This window comes from Microcaecilia unicolor, chromosome 4 (assembly GCF_901765095.1).
Source record: "Microcaecilia unicolor chromosome 4, aMicUni1.1, whole genome shotgun sequence".
NCBI lineage: Eukaryota > Metazoa > Chordata > Amphibia > Gymnophiona > Siphonopidae > Microcaecilia > Microcaecilia unicolor.
The window spans coordinates 355,463,882-355,478,190 of NC_044034.1; the positions used below are offsets into that span (position 1 = coordinate 355,463,882).

A 14,309-nucleotide genomic window follows, 5' to 3' on the forward strand; every position below is an offset into this window, starting at 1 on the left:
CATTTACTCACAGAAATATGTATACCATGTGCCTTTGTGTCTTAACACTGCCCTTAAGCTTCCCATTGTCTCCTCCCAATGTCTCAATGTTGATGTCCCATTGTGATATTCCTAATGATAATTCGATTATCTCGCATAACTTGTACAATGTAACCCATAACCAAGTTGTAACAAATTTATTTTCATTATTCATATCTTATTGTAAGCCACACTGAGCCCGCAAAGAGGTGGGAAAATGTGGGATACAAATGCAAAAAATAAATAAATAAATACCTGAGGGCAATGGAGGGTTAAGTGACTTGCCTAAGATCACAAGGAGCTGTAGTGGGGATTTGAACCCAATTCCCCTAGAGTTCAACCAGCTGCTCTAACCATTACACTGGCTTTTTCTGCCTTTTTTTTTTTTTTTTTTTTAGTTATTTAAATTTCACCCTCTGTACTATTAGGCTTGAATGGATGTTCCCAGTCTGGCCCAAGACCATAGAAGTCTTCCTTGCCTGATGCTGAGTCACCAGGAGCAGCAGCAGACAGTGACTCATCAATCGGAGTAGGAGCAGCAGGTCTCTGCCTCTACTCAAGGAGCTGAGTCTCTCTACCACTGCTTGAAGCAGGAAGAAGAGCCTCAAATCCACATGTATATAATTGAGCAAAGACTGAATAGAGATGGGGTGGGGAGGGGAAGCTGGAGAGGAGAAAAAATCTAGATGAGTGAGGGAGAGCAGAAAGCGCTGTCCCCGTGCCACCAGGGGAAAATCCACTGTTTTATTTTTAGAATAAGCAGCATAAAATGTATTGTACTGTTTTGGGATCTTGCCAGGTACTTGTGACCTGGATTGGCTAGTGCTGGAGGCAGGGTGCTGGGCTTGATGGACCTTCGGTCTGTCCCAGTGTGGCAATACTTATGTACCTACGGTAGATGGAGGGTGACCTAAAAACAATGCTCAGCCACGTGCACAAGTTATTCTTCCACCTCGCCCTTAAAAGCAAACATCCTCCTATCCCAGTTCAGATTTTGTTACTTGATTAACTTTACGTGGAAATAGGCCAGTTTATGTTAATGTGGAGTTTGGATGCATCAACAAAGTAGGATTCATTTTTAAGCTTTTAACATTTTTATTATTATTTTTTTAAATAAAAGATGAACAACAGAGAGAATTTATGCTCACAGGTGGTATCCGATGTATGTAAATCGCATAGACTGTGAACCAGGCATTTTGATTCTGTTAATGGAGAATGAGTGTAAAACATACTACTACTACTTAACATTTCTAGAGCGCTACTAGGGTTACGCAGCGCTGTACAATTTAACAAAGAGAGACGGTCCCTGCTCAAAGAGCTTACAATCTAATAGATAAGAGTGAGACAAATATAGGACAATCAAGCCATTGTGACATCACTGATGAGGTTGGCTCTTAGGCATTGGTGGAATGAGGCATTATGACATCACAATCTCAGCTCTGGATACCAGAGACTGAAACTCTTCACACTAAGGGGGGAAGTGGGCCAAGTATAGGACAGTCAAGCCATTGTGACATCACTGATGAGGTTGGCTCAGGCATTGGATGAATGAGGCATTATGACATCACAATCTCAGCTCTGGTTAAATCACTGCTATATGTAATACTACTACTACTACTTAACATTTCTAGAGCGCTACTAGGGTTACGCAGCGCTGTACAATTTAACAAAGAGAGACAGTCCCTGCTCAAAGAGCTTACAATCTAATAGATAAGAGTGAGACAAATATAGGACAATCAAGCCATTGTGACATCACTGATGAGGTTGGCTCTTAGGCATTGGTGGAATGAGGCATTATGACATCACAATCTCAGCTCTGGTTAAATCACTGCTATATGTAATACTACTACTACTACTTAACATTTCTAGAGCGCTACTAGGGTTACGCAGCGCTGTACAATTTAACAAAGAGAGACAGTCCCTGCTCAAAGAGTTTACAATCTAATAGACAAGTGAACGGTCGGTCCGATAGGGGCAGTCTGGATTCACTGAACGGTAAGGGTTAGGTGCCGAACGCAGCATTGAAGAGGTGGGCTTTAAGCAAAGACTTGAAGACGGGCAGGGAGGGGGCTTGGCGTAAGGGCTCAGGAAGGATGTTCCAAGTATAGGGTGAGGCGAGGCAGAATGAGCAGAGCCTGGAGTTGGCGGTGGTGGAGAAGGGTACTGAGAGGAGGGATTTATCCTGTGAACGGAGGTTACGGGCGGGAACGTAAGGGGAGATGAGGGTAGAAAGATAGTGAGGGGCAGCAGACTGAGTGCATTTGTAGGTAAGAAGGAGAAGCTTGAATTGAATGCGGTATCTGATCGGAAGCCAGTGAAGTGACCTGAGGAGAGGGGTGATATGAGTATATCGGTTCTGGTGGAATATGAGACGTGCAGCAGAGTTCTGAACAGATTGGAGGGGGGATAGATGGCTAAGTGGGAGGCCGGTGAGGAGTAGGTTGCAGTAGTCCAGGCGAGAGGTAATGAGAGCGTGGACGAGAGTTCGGGTGGTGTGTTCAGAGAGGAAAGGGCGAATTTTGCATACGTGACAAAATACCGTAACAAGCTTGTGCTATGGAAATTGCCAGCTTCCCGGCCATCTCAGGAGCTACATTTCCGCAAGCAGGGATGGAAATGCGCAGTTAGACATCTGCTTAGCCGCACGATGCAGAGAGTGCTTCGTGGAGAAGACGGCACCGCATGAATCTGAGCACAGGACACCGTTAGCTGTTCAGCCCCAAGGAAGAGTAGTTCACAGAAGGCTTTAAGATCAGCATAATGCAAGAACTTAAACATCAGGTCAGAGGAGGGTTAGACGGGCGAGTTCATTCTTCTGCAATAGTCTGAGAGGATTTAATGCCATTTTTTTTCCTGTGAGCATAACGTTACCTGCAACTTTTAAGGCAGAACAGGAAGGGGACACACAAAACTTGATCAATGAATGAACTCTGTTGCTTTTTGGGGGGCTGCCCACTACTACCACATCTTTCCTATCTTACGTTGTAGCTCCTTTACTTCTCTCTCCGATACTACATACCCCCTCCCCTTCCTTTTCTTCTCTCTATTCCTTTCCTTCATTTTTCTGTATCATATTAATTTGTTAGCCACTCAGATATTTTATGTGATGAGCGGAATACTAAGTGCTTAATAATAATAAATTTGGGGACATGGGCATAGCAGTGTTGGGTGGGCCTGAACCCAAAGTGGGTGGGAACAAGAACCTCACTCCTCACCCAGCATCTCCCCCTTCTCTCTCCTGTAGTCGCTCCAGAGTCTCTGAACTCTAACCCCCCCCCCCCAGCCCCTCCATACCTTTTCAATCTAAATTCAGTTCTATGCCAACAGTGAGTAGAGACTTGTATCCACTGGTTGTGCCGGCCCCGAGCCTGCCCTTGGAAGCAACTTCTCGTTTCCATGTAGGCAGCAGGTATGAGTCGCTGCTTGATGTCGGTGCAGAACCAGAAGATTTTAAAAGGTACAGAGGAGTGGAGTTGAGACCCTGGAACATCTATGAGGGAGAAATTCTGGGTGAGGGGCAGCGTTCTCATGGATACCCACTTTGTGCTCAGGTCCACCCAGAATTGGGCATCTGGCTACACCCCATGTCCCCTCCTGTCTGGAGGGGAGGGAGAGATGCTGGGAGTCTCCCTCTGGCGGGGCTTGGAAAGCTCTGCCAGCCACATCGGAGATGTGCGCTAGGTGGGCCTGTGCCACCCTGGCCCACCCACGGCTATGCCAGTGAGGTGACAGTTCAGTGCACAGATACAGACGGGGGAAAAATTGTATCTAATGCGTGTGCTAGATTGTTGTTCTGCTCATATAATATAGGCATGGCAAGAAATGTTTTTGCAAGTCTGATTTATCTGCAGAATAACATTTCAGGACATGCACAGATGCACTTCTTCCAGATATGTGCCCAGTACTAGCTACCCTCAGCACAGAACCTTCTGCACAGACAGGTTTACTCTGATTAGCTCAAAGCTCTGCAGCATGCTTCAGATTTGCACGTGATTAGTTGACTTCAGCAGGCAGAACTTTCTGATGCTTGTGTTGGAAGCTGTGCATTCGGCACACGGCACACAGCTCTAACATGTAGTACTCTCCTTCTCTGCTCATATCCAGCAGATTGCCAAGACCTGTCGTTTCTTTCTTTACAACATCCGTAAAATCCGCCCCTTTCTTTCCGAGCACTCTACCAAACCCTCATCCACACCCTTGTCACCTCTCGTTTAGACTACTGCAATCTGCTTCTTGCTGGCCTCCCACTTAGTCACCTCTCCCCTCTCCAGTCGGTTCAAAACTCTGCTGCCCGTCTCGTCTTCCGCCAGGGTCACTTTACTCATACTACCCCTCTCCTCAAGACCCTTCACTGGCTCCCTATCCGTTTTCGCATCCTGTTCAAACTTCTTCTACTAACCTATAAATGTATTCACTCTGCTGCTCCCCAGTATCTCTCCACACTCGTCCTTCCCTACACCCCTTCCCGTGCACTCCGCTCCATGGATAAATCCTTCTTATCTGTTCCCTTCTCCACTACTGCCAACTCCAGACTTCGCGCCTTTTGTCTCGCTGCACCCTACGCCTGGAATAAACTTCCTGAGCCCCTACGTCTTGCCCCATCCTTGGCCACCTTTAAATCTAGACTGAAAGCCCACCTCTTTAACATTGCTTTTGACTCGTAACCACTCGCCTCCACCTACCCTCCTCTCCTCCTTCCTGTACACATTAATTGATTTGATTACTTTATTTTTTGTCTATTAGATTGTAAGCTCTTTGAACAGGGACTGTCTTTCTTCTATGTTTGTGCAGCGCTGCGTACGCCTTGTAGCGCTATAGAAATGCTAAATAGTAGTAGTAGTAGTAGTAGTACTCAGCAGCGGTCCCTCATTGAGGTGGTGTTAGATTTTTGCAATGATGTCTGTGTGTACTGATTTTGTTTCACCAAATTCAGCTAATTTAATGAGCTGTTTTGCATGATGTTGCATTCAACAGCTCTCGAACAGTCTACAGCACATTTGGTCAATCTACAATATAAATACACTGATTCACTTTGTAAAATAAAAACCTAACCATAAAACAGCCCTATGATTTACACCTAGTTAGACCTGGTATAATTGTGGGCACCTAATTGCGACATGGGGGTGTGTAGCGTACAGTATTCTGGAAACTACATGCATAAGTGGTAGACACTTTCATTCTTCCCTGTATCAGGAATCTCGCTTTGGAACTCGCTCCCTCTGGCCATCAGAACAGAGGCTAACTACCTCACCTTCCGGAAGAGGCTAAAAACTTTCCTTTTCCAAAGACTGCTACATAACAAACATAACTCACTTAATCCTCCAGACCGACTAGAGAACTGTCAAATGAAACACCAACCATATATAACCAACAAGATACAATGTTCCACCTATACTATAGTAACATTGTACTCGCACAATGCCCTACTTATAATACAGTAACAACCTCTGTAAACTGTACTGAACCCTATACAGGGAATATTAGCGGTATATAAGACCTGAATTCACATACCCATGCCCCTCCAATGCTCTGCCCGCATATGCGTCCCCTTGTATTTATGCACCACGGCAGTGGTTCTCAAACCTGGGCCTGGAGGCACCCCAGCCAGTCAGGTTTTCAGGATATCCACAATGGATATTCATGGGAGAGATTTGCATCCCTCCCTCTCCTGCAGACAGGAGGGGACATGGGGCATAGCAGGATGGCCAGTTTTGGGTGGGCCTGAGCCCAAATTGGGTGGCCAGAAGAACCCTGCCCCTCACCCAGCATCTCTGCCTCCCTTCCCCTCAGTCATAGGTGTTTCAGAATGCATGCAAAATCTATCTCAACAATATTCATTGCGTTTGTCCTGAAAACCTGATTGGCTGGGGTGCCTCCCTACGGGTTAGATTCAAGTAAATGGTGTCCAAGGTTAGGTACGATGAACCAATTGCCCTCTACAGAATACTAGATTAGCGTATAATTTGCGTCTAACTTTGTGCGTGAGCACTTACGCCTGCCAAAAGCTGTTATAAATGCTCACACTCAATTGATAGCAGTTAGGCGCACAAATGCAGGTATTCTACAACACCAGGAGTAATTTCTGGAAACGTCCCTGACTCGCTCATGCCCCTCCCATGGCCTCACCCTCTTTGGGGTTGCATGCTATGACATGCATAACTGGAGGAGTGGCCTAGTGGTTAGAGCACCTGTCTTGAGGTTCAGAGGTGGCCGGTTCAAATCCCACTGCAGCTCCCTGTGATCTTGGGCAAATCACTTAACACTCCAATGTCCTCGGGTACAAAATTAGAGCCCTCCAGGGACAGAGAAATACCCAGTGTACCTATTGAGCCTACAAATAGGTGGGAAAATGTGGGATACAAATGTAATAAAGAAATAAAAATGTAACTCACAATGAGCTACTACTGAAAAAGGTGTGAGCAAAATCCAAATAAAAATTAACTCTTAATTACTGCCAATTAACACAAATTATTGGTTATCAGTAACTGAGTCAATTTGTACACAGATCTTGGAAACATGCCCAAATTTGGGCAAGCTGGGGGTATACCGCTCATGCAGTAGAATAGCCTTCGAACACTTGCGAGTGTATGTGGGGACCAAACACAATTGCCAGCAAAGAAAGGAAGTACAGAAATGACAAGTAATAGTAATTTTAACACTCTGGGATTAGATAGGTACTCTTCTCTCATCGATTCTCCTCTGCCCTCCCATCCATGGCCAGTGAATCTCCACTCCGCTCCTCTCACCTGCCCTCTTCTCCTTCCTGCCGCCCTGCCTTTAAGCCGTTCATGTTACTTGAGGTCACAGCGGCGGCAGGCTCAGCTTGTGTCGCCTCCAGTCTTCGCTTGTGTTCCCTCTCAGTGTCCCGCCCTCCTCTGATGTCATTTCATCTTTATGCGAGGGTGGGACACTGAGAAGGAAGGGAACGCTTGAGGAGAGCTGACGTTAGCTCATTTGCATGCTGTTACGAACCTAGCCAGCTAGCCATCCAGGGAGAGCCAAGACCTGTCGTTTCTTTCTTTACAACATCCGTAAAATCCGCCCCTTTCTTTCCGAGCACTCTACCAAAACCCTCATCCACACCCTTGTCACCTCTCGTTTAGACTACTGCAATCTGCTTCTTGCTGGCCTCCCACTTAGTCACCTCTCCCCTCTCTAGTCGGTTCAAAACTCTGCTGCCCGTCTCGTCTTCCGCCAGGGTCGCTTTACTCATACTACCCCTCCTCAAGACCCTTCACTGGCTCCCTATCCGTTTTCGCATCCTCTTCAAACTTCTTCTACTAACCTATAAATGTACTCACTCTGCTGCTCCCCAGTATCTCTCCACACTCATCCTTCCCTACACCCCTTCCCGTGCACTCCGCTCCATGGATAAATCCTTCTTATCTGTTCCCTTCTCCACTACTGCCAACTCCAGACTTCGCGCCTTCTGTCTCGCTGCACCCTACGCCTGGAATAAACTTCCTGAGCCCCTACGTCTTGCCCCATCCTTGGCCACCTTTAAATCTAGACTGAAAGCCCACCTCTTTAAATTGCTTTTGACTCGTAACCACTTGTAACCACTCGCCTCCACCTACCCTACCCTCCTCTCCTCCTTCCTGTACACATTAATTGATTTGATTACTTTATTTTTTGTCTATTAGATTGTAAGCTCTTTGAGCAGGGACTGTCTTTCTTCTATGTTTGTGCAGCGCTGCGTACGCCTTGTAGCGCTATAGAAATGCTAAATAGTAGTAGTAGTAGTAGGGAGGCAGAGTTGCCAATTATTATATAGAGATATTGGGAGTAATAGTAACAATGCAAATCGGAGACACTGTACTAATGGAAGATTACTCAAAAATGATAGAACCTTGAATTTATGTACCTATCAAGGTAGAGCAAAGATAACGCAGCCCTAGTCTTAGAGTTCACCTGACTTTCAAAGCACTATGCAATGAAAGAAAGAAACAGTTCAACCTGACAGACAGCAAAAAAAGTTTGCCTTTTTGCGGATGACACCAAGATTTCCAACAGATTGGACACCCCGGAGGGTGTGGAAAACATGAAAAAAGATCTGAAGAAGCTAGAGGAATGGTCTAACGTTTGGCAATTAAAATTCAATGCGAAGAAATGCAAAATGATGCACTTGGGGAGTAGAAATCCAAGGGAGACGTATGTGTTAGGCGGGGAGAGAGTCTGATAGGCACGGACGGGGAGAGGGATCTTGGGGTGATAGTATCTGAGGACCTGAAGGCGACGAAACAGTGCGACAAGGCGGTGGCAGTAGCTAGAAGATTGCTAGGCTGTATAGAGAGAGGAGTGACCAGCAGAAGAAAGGAGGTTTTAATGCCCCTGTATAAGACGTTGGTGAGGCCCCACCTGGAGTATTGTGTTCAGTTTTGGAGGCCGTATCTTGCGAAGGATGTTAAAAAAATGGAAGCGGTGCAAAGAAAAGCTACGAGGATGGTATGGGATTTACGTTCCAAGATGTATGAAGAGAGGCTTGCTGACCTGAACATGTACACCCTGGAGGAAAGGAGGAACAGGGGTGATATGATACAGACGTTCAAATATTTGAAAGGTATTAATCCGCAAACGAATCTTTTCCGGAGATGGGAAGGCGGTAGAACGAGAGGACATGAAATGAGATTGAAGGGGGCCAGACTCAGGAAAGATGTCGGGAAGTATTTTTTTACGGAGAGGGTGGTGGACGCTTGGAATGCCCTCCCGCGGGAGGTGGTGGAGATGAAAACGGTAACGGAGTTCAAACATGCGTGGGATATGCATAGAGGAATCCTGTGCAGAAGGAATGGATCCTCAGAAGCTTAGCTGAAATTGGGTGGCGGAGCAATTGGGGGGAAGAGGGGGTGGTGGTTGGGAGGCGAGGATAGGGGAAGGCAGACTTATAAGGTCTGTAACAGAGCCGGTGATGGGAGGCGGGACTGGTGGTTGGGAGGCGGGAAATACTGCTGGGCAGACTTATATGGTCTGTGCCCTGAAAAGGACAGGTACAAATTCAAGGTAAGGTATACACATATGAGTTTGTCATGGGCAGACTGGATGGACCATGCAGGTCTTTTTCTGCCGTCATCTATTATGTTACTATGTAACACCCTCACCCACTCACAAACACCGGATCCAGAAGCAGTCAGGGAGCTGTTGAACTCCTTTTGGAGAGGGCAGGTACCGTAGCTGGGATGGCAGGTGTTCTTCCTCTCAGGACAGCAGCAGTGGAGACCCCAGGCTGGTCAGTAGATGGTAGCTCTTCCTATATAGGTGAGCTTGCAGTTGGGGTGACCACTTCTATAATGAGCTGCCGTCCTGTGGCCAACATGGTTGGCTGTCTAACAACTGTCCTTGATAACAGCCAGCATAGACTGATATTGCTATAGAGCTGTTCTTATACCTTTGTTCTTGGGATTTGAAGAGTCATGCTGACAAGGACCAAATCTGTGGTTTTCCAATGTCTTTGAGGCCCAAAGACCTGGCTTCAGATGCCATTATTGTTTTTTTTTCTCTTGACCACGAAGGTCCCCAGCTCTCTTAAAAATAACAGTTATTTTACATAAGTATTGGCATACTGGGACAGACCAAAGGTCCATCAAGCCCAGCATCCTGTTTCCAACAGTGGCCAATCCAGGTCACAAATACCCGGAAAGATCCCAAAAAAGTACAAAACATTTTATACTGCTTATCCCAGAAATAGTGGATTTTCCCAAGTCCATTTAATAATGGTCTATGGACTTTTCCTTTAGGAAGCTGTCCAAACCTTTTTAAAACTCCGCTAAGCTAACCGCCTTTACCACATTCTCTGGCAACGAATTCCAGAGTTTAATTACACGTTGAGTGAAGAAAGATTTTCTCCAATTCGTTTTAAATTTACTACATTGTAGCTTCATCGCATGCCCCCTAGTCCTAGTAGTTTTGGAAAGCGTGAACAGACGCTTCACATCTACCCGTTCCACTCCACTCATTATTTTATAGACCTCTATCATATCTCCCCTCAGCTGCCTTTTCTCCAGGCTGAAGAGCCCTAGCCGCTTTAGCCTTTCCTCATAGGGAAGTCGTCCCATCCCCTTTATCATTTTCGTCGCCCTTCTCTGCACCTTTCCTAATTCCACTATATCTTTTTTGAGATGTGGCGACCAGAATTGAACACAATATTCGAGGTGCGGTCTCACCATGGAGCAATACAAAGGCATTATAACGTCCTCATTTTTGCTTTCCATTCCTTTCCTAATAATACCTAACATTCTATTTGCTTTCTTAGTTGCAGCTGTCTTTCATTAGCCATGGCGCATCAGCAATGTGCTTGAGGCCTACTGCATGAACAAGCCTCCGCATGAAAACTGGCATGGCCTAAGTCTGTAAGAAGTCAGGTTCACAATATAACGTACTGCCTTCCGTAGAGCCACTTTTAGCCCCACAAGTACTAGGTTTTTTTTGCTCATTTATGCTCATATAGGGCATTAGTCTGATTGCCTAGTTAAGAGGACTGTCCTTCACCTGATATTCAGGCCCCAATGCACAAAAGGCACCGTTAAATACCGAAGTGTCTATTTCCATGGTTAAAATTACTGATTTTTGAAACTGCGATCGATGCTCAAAGGAAATCGCACACAAATGAGATGTGTGGAAATTCTGCAAGCGGCTTGATAGGGAAGGAATCTAGCATGTGCACAGAACAGTTTCATGGAAAGCGTTGATCCACGCCTGCTCAAGACCAAAAACAAAAAGGGTAACAACCGGACTGAGCAGAGGCATGTCTGGAGGTGCGGTTGAGGGAGGAGTTTGCATTGATGCGCGACTTTGTTGAAATTAGTCACTTTATTTTCTAACTCCTCTAACTCTTACTGGGGCCATTTTACTGAGCTGCGTAAGCGTCTACGTGTGCCCGACGTGCGCCAAAATGGAGTTACCGCACGACTACCACGTGGCCCTTGTGATAAATTCATTTATGGCACGCGTCCTCTACACGCCCCCCCCAAAAAAGGTTTATTTCCTGGCGCACGTAGGTCATTACCGCCTGGTTAACACGTGAGACTTTACCACTAGGTCAATGGGTGACGGTAAGGTCTCAGACCCAAAATGGATGCGCGGCAATTTTGATTTTGCCGCATGTCCATTTTCCGTAAAAATTTTAAAAAGGTCTTTTTTTTTTTTTTTTTTACAGGCGTGCTGAAGAATGGATTGACGCGCACCTAAAACCTGTACCTTCACTACCACAAGCCATTTTTCAGCGCACCTTAGTAAAAGGACCCCTATGTGTTTCAGTTTTGGTTATACCCTACACTGTCAACTAAAACGTTCTATTACGTATTGTGTTGACATTGTAAGTAGTACACTATGCCATACTTTGTATTGTTTGAATATTTTTACTGCTGTAATTGTCTATTGCTCATGTTTAGTTGTTCTTACTGTACACCACCTTGAGTGAATTCCTTCAAAAAGGTGGTAAATAAGTCCTAAGAAATAAATAAGAAACCGTGTTGTAGGCGTGCATCCAGTGACATCACACGGAGTTTCCTCTTTTTCCACAACAACTTCTTAGCACTACTGTTACGGGTGGGACACACACATAATACATGCACACGACACATTTCACACACAGGTGTAGATATAATTAAAAAATGCAAGCAGACTGCTCCACTGAGAAGTCGCCCTCATGCAACGACAACTCCAGACCTGCTGGAACATTTTGAATGTTAAAGGTAGGCGCTGCTTTCTGTGTATTGAATGGAAGCTTCTGTGCATCACACGGAATATTAATGAGCTCATTTGCAATACTTTTGCATAGGATTATCGATAGCTGTTACCGTGAATGTTAAAAGAGATGCAGAACCTCAGTAGACGCTGAAGGATTGTGGATAGACGCAGAACCTCTCTGTGCAGTAGACGCTGAAGGATTGTCGATAGACGCAGAACCTCTCTGTGCAGTAGACGCTGAAGGATTGTCGATAGACACAGAACCTCTCTGTGTGTTAGACGCTGAAGGATTGTGGATAGACGCAGAACCTCTCTGTGTGTTAGACGCTGAAGGATTGTGGATAGACGCAGAACCTCTCTGTGCAGTAGACGCTGAAGGATTGTCGATAGACGCAGAACCTCTCTGTGCGTTAGACGCTGAAGGATTGTCGATAGACGCAGAACCTCTCTGTGCGTTAGACGCTGAAGGATTGTGGATAGACGCAGAACCTCTCTGTGCGTTAGACGCTGAAGGATTGTCGATAGACGCAGAACCTCTCTGTGCGTTAGACGCTGAATAATGTGCACCCTAGACTGACTAGAACCAGTCTAAATCGAACACTGCAAGCACAGTAAGCTTTGAGTATCGGGATCTCAGTCAGATACTTGGCCCGATACTGCCCCGTGTATTTTCACAGTGCATGGTAGTTAGAATTCTATGTTCAACGGCAGCCGGTGAACAAATAACTTGTTTTGATCATCAGCTAGTCTGTTGGTGCATGTAGAGAAATGGTTGGAAAGCCTGATGACTAACGTTTAAACTAATTTTCTTCAGGCTGTTATTTGCAGTGTTATGTAAGAGGTGACGGCTGCAATCTGCCTTGCTAATTTTTTCTCTTCTTTCTTTTCAAAAGCTCTGCACACAGAACAGCCTGTTCCATACGTCCCTGACATATTGCAATCGTGAATCAGAATTCCTCATTGCTAGAGACTCCTTCCTTTCCTGGCAGCATTGCCAGGAACAGGGTATATGAGATGGGAGCTTTTGTCTCCAAGTCTGGGGCTATTTATGGGTGTTTCACTAGGATAGTAGAACTCCTTTTTATGCAAAAGTTTGTCTGCTCTCTCAGCTGACTTCTGAACGGGTTAGCATTTTCCAGTTTCTAGCTAGTACAGATGATATTTACATACTGCTGTGGATTTTAGGGTGTCACCAGCTCCATCAATTCAGCTTTGCAGAGCCGGTGGGAGGAGGCGGGGCTGGTGGTTGGGAGGTGGGCCTTGTTCTGGGCAGACTTCTACGGTCTGTGCCCTGAAAATGGCAGAAACAAATCAAGGTCAGGTATACACATAAAGTAGCACATATGAGTTTAAATTGTTGGGCAGACTGGATGGACCGTGCAGGTCTTTTTCTGCCATCATCTGCTATGTTACTATGTAATGAGATTTATTTGAACTGACCTCCCCCCAGGGAAAAAAAAAAACCTGCTGAATTACATCTGATTATCTGTAGGCCTGCAGAAAACACCTCTGGTTTTGTATGCCAAAACACTTAATAGTGTCCAGTTTTAATAGTGATCACAGCCTTATAAAATGCACGTCGTGCACTATTTGCATCCTCTGGTCAGCCAGGCATGGTTTTAGAGTCCTTCCGCTCGCTCTTCATATATACAGGCTTGTTGTCTGGCTTTTTTTTTCTGTTTTGTTTTTTTGCCGCTGTTGTAACCTTGTTGTTGATGCTCTCACTCGGTCATGTCTTACCAGGGAGGGTAAAAGGCTCAGGGCAGATCTGTTGGAAAGGACCCTTCTGCTCTGAGGATCATCTACTATTACCTGAGGTGTCCTTCACAAGCACAACGTGGTCTGTTATGATTCCTTTCTACAACAGGAAGTGACATATCTTCTCAAGAAACCCAGAGGGTCTTTTACTCAGGCACATTAAATGTTAGAGACGTCAATGCATTCCTATGGGCCTCTCTAACGTTTAGGGTGCCCACAATTTTAGCGCGTGCTAAGAACACGAGCGCGCCTTAGTAAAAGACGCCCCCAATGATTATTCCATACACACTAATAGTGATCTTGCCAACCACTGTAAAACACAGCGTCATGCAACCTTCTAAATGTAATTGAATCAACGTAATCTCTAATAACTGTTAAATGTAAGCCACGTTGAACCGAAGCTCATTTTCTGAATAATTGTGGGATACAAGTATGAATGAGTACATAAATATCAGGGGTGGAGCTGCCGAGGTGGCACCGATTTTTCCTTTCCTCATCCCCAACGACTGTCTTGCAGATGACGAAGTTCAACAGAACGGACCACAGTGTCTCGCAACTAAAGTACAGTACCAAAGAAATGTGGCATACATTCTGTATCATGACAGATACCCACTTCATCTCTCTTGCCATGTCCCCCTAAAGTTTGTAATGTAACCCTGGGTGTTCAAGGTCAGCCCTGGACTGCTGCTGTCTCCTTCCTCCATGGCGACACAGAACCTATCGCTTATCTATCTTGCCACTGCTAATGAGGATGCAGCTTCAGGGGCGTAGCCAGACAGCAGATTTTGGGTGGGCCTAGGCAAGAAGTGGGTGGGCACCAAGTGTTCTCCCCCCAACACCAAAAAAAT

At 45.6% G+C, this 14,309-nt stretch overlaps 1 protein-coding gene across 2 annotated transcripts in view; it reads left to right on the forward strand.

Annotated features, from left to right (window-relative positions):
- Nucleotides 1–14,309, forward strand: part of MAP7D2 (MAP7 domain containing 2) — a 183,424-nt gene that overhangs the window by 40,950 nt on the left and 128,165 nt on the right. The gene's annotated exons all lie outside the window — the stretch shown is intronic.